Genomic DNA, 9,202 nt, shown 5'->3' with positions numbered 1-9,202 from the left:
TCCACAGGTTAAGATAATTGATAAGGGCAATCAGTGGCTATTTTCAAATACGTTTTCAGCATTTGTTTATTTAGAAAGTGAAAATCAAATTTCTATAACCATCCTCTTCTTTCAATAAACTGAAAAGCTGTTTCTTTAAATTTTGCTCAAAATAAGTCTATAGATATGTATAAATAGAAATAATACTTTGATACTTTATTTTTGTCCTATTGTTGGTTGCCTGGGTAGCTACATCACAGATAGGCAATTAATTAAGCAAAATAAATAATTTAGTTCATTTTTAATATTTTCAGTGGGTAGGCAATGTACTGTGGATCCAGCATTAAGCAAAATTATAGTGGGTTCCTCCCATATCACTGTCAGGTCTGTACCAAATGGAGCAGCAGCTTTGGAGAAGAGTTTTGAAAAGCTTTTCAATTAATTACAAAGTACTACCCAAATGATAGATATAATTAGAATCTCAGGAGACTGAGAAACACCATAAAAATAGTGATATGTTAATTAGAGTTCTTATAAGTGGTTTCTATTTTCAGTGACTAACTTCTACTTTGCGGATTTTGGACATACATAGTAAAATAGGGGAAAATGTAGGAGAAACAGTAAATAACCAATATTGCTTTATCTTGGATAACTAACATCTATCCAATTATCATAATCAATACATATTCTAAATTTAGCATTATCATAATTAAAATATATTCTAAATTTTCTGAGCAAACGCTTCCAAGAATCCTACCAGGTATTTGTAAATTATTAGTCTATTAGTATACTGGAATTGTTTTTTAAATATTCAGCATGTAATACCTGAAACTATTAGCTTGAAAATTAAACTTATTCATAATGCTTGTAAGCACAGGCTTTTAGTACTTAACAAAAAGGTAAGAAAGCTGTAAAGTTTCCAAATTGGAAAAACATAAATGGTTCAAGAGTCCTTCTGTCCATTTAGACATCTAAAATCCATGAAGCAGACACAACTAGCTCAGATTTTTTAAAAAATCTAATCTCTTCAATTACATCTAGTTTTGCTCGTTAAAGTAATCTAGAAATCATTTTACTTGTCTACCTAAAGATCAAGGGACATAATTAGGAAAGGAACCTTCACTTTATTTCTATTGGAAAAGAATGTCTTAAATTAGATGAAATAGATATCTTTTTCAAGTAAAGTATAATAAGAAAAATAGTATGTTATGTATGACAAAAAAAACCAAAATTTAAAGACTAAAAGATAAATAAAACTGGATAATTGAGCCAAAAATAAAGGACCAGAGACTATTTCATGGCTGTTTCCCCAGTGAAGAAAATTAGTGTTCCGAAGATGTAACTGAGTACAATAATTTCTTGTCAGGCTATTAGAAATATCTTCTCAAAGCGTTTTATTTTGTTTTATTTTGTGTCTACACTGAGACTCTTTCATTCATATTTGATGCTTTCCTCTTATTTACTCTTGCCTTTTTCTCCCTTTGTGCAATGCACTTTAGAGAATGTGTGTGTTAACTCAAAATGATTGACTTGGTGAAACTGTACTGGGCCATATTTTATGGATTTTGTTTTTTAATTTTATTGAAGTATAGTTGATTTACAATGTGTTAATTTCTGCTATATAGCAAAATGATTCAGTTATAAATATATATACATTTTTTCATATTCTTTTCCATTTTGGTTTATCACAGGATATTGAATATAATTTCCTGTGTTACACAGTAGGACCTTGTTGTTTATCCATTGTATATATAATAGTTTGCATCTGCTAACCCCAAATTCCCACTCATACCCTCCCCTAGCCCACCTCCCCCTTGGCAACCACAAGTCTGTTCTCTATGTCTGTGAGTCTGTTTCTGTTTCATAGATAAGTTCATTTGTGTCATATTTTAGACTCCACATATAAGTGATATCATATGGTGTTTGTCTTTCTCTTTCTGACTTACTTCACTTAGTATGATAATCTCCAGATCCATCCATGTTGCTGCAAATGGCATTATTTCATTCTTTTTATGGCTGAGTAATATTCTATTGTATATATACCAGGTCTTTTTTATGCAGTCATCTGTCAGTGGACATTTAGGTTGTTTCCATGTCTTGGCTATTGTAAATAGTTGGATCATATTTTATGGAAGGTAGTGGAATGACTCATCTAGGGAAGATATACAGAAATCCCTTCAAGGGAAGGAGACTGGTGCAAGGAAAGCACTGAAAGCAATAGTGATGGAGAACAGAAGGAGGGAGTAACAAGATGAAGTGGGGACTATCGGCTAGGGCCAGAACATGCAGGGCCTGGGCACTACTCTATGAGCAATGAACAGTGCCTTTTAAATACAGCATTTAGGGTGACAGGATCAAACTTGTGATTTATAAGGTCTCATTCTTGGGGAGACATATCTTTTGGAGACCATGAAGCTATGCTTAGGAAAGGAGGCAATAGTAGAAATTAGAAGCATAGAGGGCTATTTCTGAAGACTAGTAGAGAGATATCAATGATTTGAATGGGAGATAGAGAGAAGTTGGTATATTTTAGGCATATTGGACGTTATAACACCAGGATTTTTCAATGGGACAGAGCTTGTTGCAAAGGAGACTATGATTCTAAGCTATACGTAACAGCTTTCTGACAGTGGCCCTTCATGGATAGTAATAACTATGAGGACTCTGAAATTTGTGTTTCCAAGTCAAAACACTGTTCATAACCTCCAACTCCTGTATGTAACAGGTTACTCAACATCTATAGTTAGCTGTCTCACAGTTATCTTGAATTCATTTAATATATACTGAACTCGTGGTCTTTAACCCATTATTACCCCCCCCCTTTTTTGGTGAGGATTAAATGATATTTATTTATTTTGTACTTAACATAGAGTGAATATGCCTTCCCCTTGATTTACTGTGACCAATACAGTTGTCCCTCTGTATCCCTGGGGATTTGTTCCAGGAGCCCGTTCAGATACCAGAATTCAAGGATGCTCAAGTCCCTTATATAGAATGTTGTAGTATTTGCATATAACCCACACACATCATCCTGTATACTTTTTTAAAATTTAAAGTATAGTTTATGTACAATATTATATGTTACAGATGTACAATACAGTGATCCACAATTTTTAAAGATTGTATTATATTTATTGCTCTTACAAAGTATTGGCTACATTCCCTTCATTGTACAATATATCCTTGTAGCTTATTTTATACACAGTAGTTTGCACCTTTTAATCCCCTACCTCTATCTTGTCCCTCTCAGCTTCCCTCTCCCCGCAGACTCACAGAACAAACCACTAGTTTGTTTTCTATATCTGTGAGTCTGCTTCTTTTTTGTTACATTCACTAGTTTGTTTTATTTCTTAGATTCCACATATAAATGATATCATACCTAAATGTTAGAACAGAAACCATAAAACTCCTAGAGGAAAACATAGGCAGAACACTCTTCGACATAAATTATAACAATATTATTTCCTTCTTAGTGATCCCTGTTTTAGTGCAATATTCCCTCTCCAAACTGCACCCGTCTTGACTGCCTTCACTTATATGAGAATAGGGAGAAGATCAAATTCTTTTTTTTTTCTTTTTGCTATTAAAATTCTCAAGGCGGCTGGAGCCCAGCTGAGCCTCTGCAGCTGCCGCTGCGGGCGCCCACCAAGCACTTTGCAGACTCGCTTCCACCCTGCGGGCCAGTCCGCGCTGAGGGGCCCGGGCTCAGGGCGGCCGCATTCGGGGACAGGCCATGCAGTGAAGCCCTCCACCCCACCCCGTCCACCTTTGCCCAGAGCCGCGAGCAGCAGCCCAGTACGTCCAGCCGGCCCAGGGGCAGGAGCAGCGCTGGGGGCGGGGGAGGGTGGCCCAGCCGGGGGAATGGGAACCGGGCTCGAGCTGAAGGCGGAGGAAGCGGCACCGAAGTTTGCCTCTGACTCACTGGGCGCTGTGGCAGCACTGTTGCTGCCGCCGCCGCTGCTTCATTGCACGTTCATGAGGAAAATTTTCAGGAGTCAGCAGAAACATTGTGCCCAAAAAAGACTGAGTCGCAGTTAACACCAAACCCTGGAGTAGACTCTCCCTGGAAAACTTCCTTTCGGTTTATTTTCTTGAAAAGACTCCAGGCTTCGTCTTGGAAAATCCAACCGCCAAAATTGAGCCCAGCAGCTGGAGTGGCAGTGAGATCCCTGCCGAAAATATGGAAAGGATGAGTGACTCAGCAGATAAGCCCATTGACAATGATGCAGAAGGGGTCTGGAGCCCCGACATTGAGCAGTGCTTTCAGGAAGTCTTGGCTATGTATCCACCGTGTGGGAGGAGGAAAATCATCTTATCAGATGAAGGCAAGATGTATGGTAGGAATGAATTTATAGCCAGATACGTCAGACCCATGACCGGGAAGACGAGGACCAGAAAACAGGTGTCTAGTCATATACAGTTCTTAGCAAGAAAGAAAGTTCCAGAAATTGAAGCCGCCATTAAGGTGTCACATTCTAGTCACATTCAAGTTCTTGCCAGAAGGAAATCTTGTGATTTTCGTTCCAAGCTAAAGGATCAGACTGCAAAGGATAAGGCTCAGCAGCACGTGGCCGCCATGTCCTCAGCCCAGATCGTATCAGCCACTGCCATTTACAGCAAGCTGGGGCTGCCAGGGATTCCACGCCCCACCTTCCCAGGGGCGTCGGGGTTCTGGTCGGGAATGATACAAACAGGACAGCCTGGATCCTCGCAAGACGTCAAGCCCTTCGTGCAGCAGGCCTACCCCATCCAGCCAGCGGTCACAGCCCCCATTCCAGGGTTTGAGCCTGCGTCAGCCCCAGCTCCCTCGGTCCCGGCCTAGCAGGGCCGCTCCATTGGCACGACCAAACTCCGCCTGGTGGAGTTCTCAGCTTTCCTCAAACAGCAGCGAGACCCAGACTCGTACAACAAACACCTATTCGTGCACGTTGGGCATGCCAACCATTCTTACAGTGACCCATTGCTCTAATCAGTGGACATTCGTCAGATTTATGACAAATTTCCTGAAAAGAAAGGTGTCTTAAAGGAACTGTTTGGAAAGGGCCTTCAAAATACCTTCTTCCTCATAAAATTCTGGGCTGATTTAAACTGCGGTATTCAAGATGATGCCGGGACTTTTTACGGCGTGACCAGTCAGTATGAGAGTTCTGAGAATATGACAGTCACCTGTTCCACCAAAGTTTGCTTCTTTGGGAAGCAAGTAGTAGAAAAAGTAGAGAGGGAATATGCAAGGTTTGAGAATGGCCGATTTGTATACCAAATAAACCGGTCCCTGATGTGTGAATATATGATCAGTTTCATCCACAAGCTCGAACACTTACCAGAGAAATATATGATGAACAGTGTTTTGAAAAACTTCACAGTTTTATTGTGGTAACAAACAGGGATACACAAGAAACTCTCCTGTGCATGGCCTGTGTATTTGAAGTTTCAAAGAGTGAACATGGAGCACAGTATCACATTTACAGGCTTGTAAATGACTAGCCATGGTTATTTATATATATAGATATCTGTATACACACACACACACACTCTCTCCATGACTGAACGACTGACTGTAAACCTCACCACGCAGGGATGCTGCCCTGGCCCTGAGGTCACCCCAACTTTTCTAAATCCTGTTTGAGCGAAGTCATTTTTTCATGTGTTCATACTCATTGTAGCTGTGAAGTTCTGGTACCGTTGTAAAAAGAGAAATCAAGTGTTTCTGTGTGTTATTCAGATCCACAGCCCACAGTTCCTCAGAAAGTTGAACCTTAAGAACCCAAGTCTCTGTTTGCAGAGACCTGTTTCTCGTTGTGGTAGAAAAAAAAATTGACAGAGCATTTACCATTGGACATTTACTGCCTTTATACAAATGTATTAAGTGGTTTTTTTCAACATAAAAATTTTGTTTTAAGATACAAGTAAAATTAATCTTTAAATATAAATGTAAATTAGTACACAAAACTAAGAATCTTTAGACTTATCTTTGTAACAAATTAGGGTGGAAGTTATGAAAGAACGTAATTCACTAAATTATTTTTTAAATGAAACTTTTCCTTCTTTTTGAAACCAACATTAAAATATAGCCTTAAAAAATGCTTGGTAGAAATATCCTAATGAGACAAATTTGTACATTTTTCCTCAAGGTTAAAACTAATCTCCTAATCCATTAAACTCTTGAAACAGCTATTACAGAGGAAGAAAACTTCACCCCTTATCCTTAACATATATAGTATATTTAAAAAATATAAAATTATATTGTAAAAAAAAAAATCCTCAAGGACACTTAGCATCAGGTACATTTCTTAGATGGGGCAAAAGCGAGTGGGAGCCCACCTAGGACATGCGCATGATTCATAGGAGGGAACATAAGATGCTGAAATTTAGTCTCCTTGTATGGACACTATCAAATTTCAATTTTTTTTCTGTAAAGTTGCTAAGGGATCACTGAAAGATGCTCATTGTATGATATTTTTTCATGTGTGATTATATTGAGTCTTTTCAATTAGTTAATACTTTTGGTCCTTTCAACTGGTTAATAGTTTTACTAAAAAAGAATTTCAAGTAGATCCTTGTTGCCCTACAAAAATACCCCAAAACAACAAATTACAGTGTAGGTCTGGGTTTGATTTGTCCCATCATCTTTATACAAAGATTGATTTTAATGTATAAACAGTGGAAGCCACAAATGAGACTTTACTGACTCAATTTTATAAATGCCATAACCTACTTTCCACTGTGTCTGCATTAATGATAACTGTGGTGGATGGTGTTTGGTAAATATAGAATTAATACCCAGTGAGTTCAGTATATAAAGTTAAGTATCAATGTACAGTTAACAAGAATTAGATGTTAGAAAGTAGGAAGGTTTTTATTATTAAAAGATGTTTACTAGCACACAATTTCCCTAATGGGCTTATGGAGATAACAGGAGAAGTGAAGTTTCAGAGCCCGTGCTCAACTTACAGTTTCCTGTACAATAGGCATTAATGCATAAAGATAAAGAAAAGGTATCTTTATTTTGAAGAAGCAGTTGAAAGTCCTTTTGTCTTTTGGGATTTTAAATAAATTGTTTAGAATTTGAGAGACTTTAAAAGAGGGCATAGACTTGAATATGCTTTCTACAGGAAGTATGTGCTCTAAAATGTTGAGAAACATTAATGTAGACAGCAAGACTATACAGAAACAGAAACAGGACAGTTTTTCAGAAGACAAGGTTTGGGGGTGAATGTGAGTTTAAGGCTGTTTCCACTAGTCACTTTAGTCACACAATCATTCAAGTGAGACAACCAGTTTGACTGCCTTTTTGACCTTATTAGCATGGTGCTTGACCAAACTGATTCAAGAGTTCAGTTGAAATGGCAGGATCACAAACAGTCTTAGGCTTTGCAAATCTATCTATAGTTTCAAGTCAGTTGGACAGCGTTCACTGTGTGCAGAGGGTGTGTATATTGCACTAATTATTTTAAACCTTTTCTCCTCTCCTAAACCCGCTAGTCCTGCTCTTCCCCATTCCCTCTGAAGAGGTCACCTTGCTTCCTACTTCAGAGAGAAAATATACGAAAATTGTATAAATACATGCCACTTGCACAAATCGTAACTGCCAGTTACGGTCTCTTTTGATGAATACCCCTGACTTTCAGAGACCTCAATATGCGTATACCCTGATAAATTTATTTTTTATTGTTACTATTGTTATTGCTTTCATTTGAAACATGAAATGTGGATTTTACTCAGCAGAACATTCTTTTGAGGAAAAATATTCCAATATTTCCAAGATCATTCCACTAGAATAAAATTTTTCTTCTCTGAATCCAGTTCTCTTCTGAACTGTATGTCTTTATAATAGTTAAACATGGATCCAGTATTTTTTAGGTCTCCGACAGAGTGCTTGCATGACTGTAGAATGATGTTACTAATTCTGTTTATTCTAATTTTTTGAACAAAAATAGAAAGGTAGGAAAAGACAAAAAATTTAAAAAGAAAAATCATTTTGTAATTTCCTTATGCTAGATTCCTTAGTAGATAATTTAGCACCTATGTGAGGAATAAGGTTAAAAATGTAATAGGCACTCTCACGGATAAAACTTCTAAAATGCTAAATCCTAACCTTAAGGTTCTTGTTTCAATACAGAATAGGCTACAATCCCCAGTTGCTTTATGGAATAAATTGGTAGCTAATTCCACATTTGTGTGATTTCAGCATAATTTGGATTCATTCAGGGAAATACTTTTTCTCTATTCTTGATAGACAGTAATATGCAATGAAATCTATTTGAATATAACATATTAGTGTAATAGGATGGTTACAATCTATAATCTGAAAAATAAAATTGTAGCTGCAGTCATAGCATCTTTGTTCTGGGCAAAGCCCGCTAGTTCTTGAATAAAGGGAACAATGGTGTTCATCAGATTATCCTAACAACACAAAATGAAACGGCCTGTTCTATGAAATTCTCTCTATAGAATTCACTCAGCCAATCAAAGACATATTTGTTTTGCATTTGAAAATGTTCATACTTTAATAGGAATGTCTCATGAATGGCATGAAAAGTAAATACTCATAAAAATGTTTACTGTCTTCATATTTGAATAAATCATACTATTCAATTAATGGAGGAAAAATAGGTCTGTCAACTTTGATTTAATCTCCTCCCTGTGTTTTTCAGAAGAAGAAAAGTCAATAAATTATAAACAGTAGAATTACTCACTAAATACTGAATTAAATAGAAAACTTCAACCATATGGGCTTCCCTGGTGGCGCAGTGCTTGAGAGTCTGCCTGCCGATGCAGGGGACACGGGTTCGTGCCCCGGTCTGGGAAGATCCCACATGCCGCGGAGCGGCTAGGCCCGTGAGCCATGGCCGCTGAGCCTGCGCATCCGGAGCCTGTGCTCCGCAACGGGAGAGGCCACAACAATGAGAGGCCCGCGCACCGCCAAAAAAAAAAAAAAAAAAAAAAAAAAAACTTCAACCATAAACCAAAGCAAAATTTAAAAATATAAACAATATAGTAAATTTGAACTAAATAATAGCCAGTTTTATTCTATGCTTCACATCTTTAAAAAAGTTAATGAGGTTTATTTACTAATATGAGAAAGGAAAAAAAAATTCCTTTTGCCTCTCTGTCCCTCAAACCCAGACAGTTCTCTTTATTCTTGGCCACTGACAAAAGTATGGTGGTGTTACCAGTAGCTTTCTGCCTGGAATACACTAACAGGCCCAGAACTAATACTTGG

At 37.6% G+C, this 9,202-nt stretch overlaps 1 pseudogene across 1 annotated transcript; it reads left to right on the top strand.

Annotated features, from left to right (window-relative positions):
- Positions 1-4,123: 4,123 nt before the first annotated feature.
- On the top strand, positions 4,124-5,502 carry LOC309821535 (transcriptional enhancer factor TEF-1-like; annotated as a pseudogene). The gene has a single exon. The product of its transcript is annotated as a transcriptional enhancer factor TEF-1-like (transcript).
- The last annotated feature ends 3,700 nt before the right edge of the window (positions 5,503-9,202 follow it).

The sequence above is a fragment of the Grampus griseus genome, assembly GCF_964374135.1.
Source record: "Grampus griseus genome assembly, chromosome: 4".
Lineage (NCBI taxonomy): Eukaryota > Metazoa > Chordata > Mammalia > Artiodactyla > Delphinidae > Grampus > Grampus griseus.
Note: the sequence above shows the minus strand (reverse complement) of the source record. Positions and strands in the feature narration are given on the sequence as shown.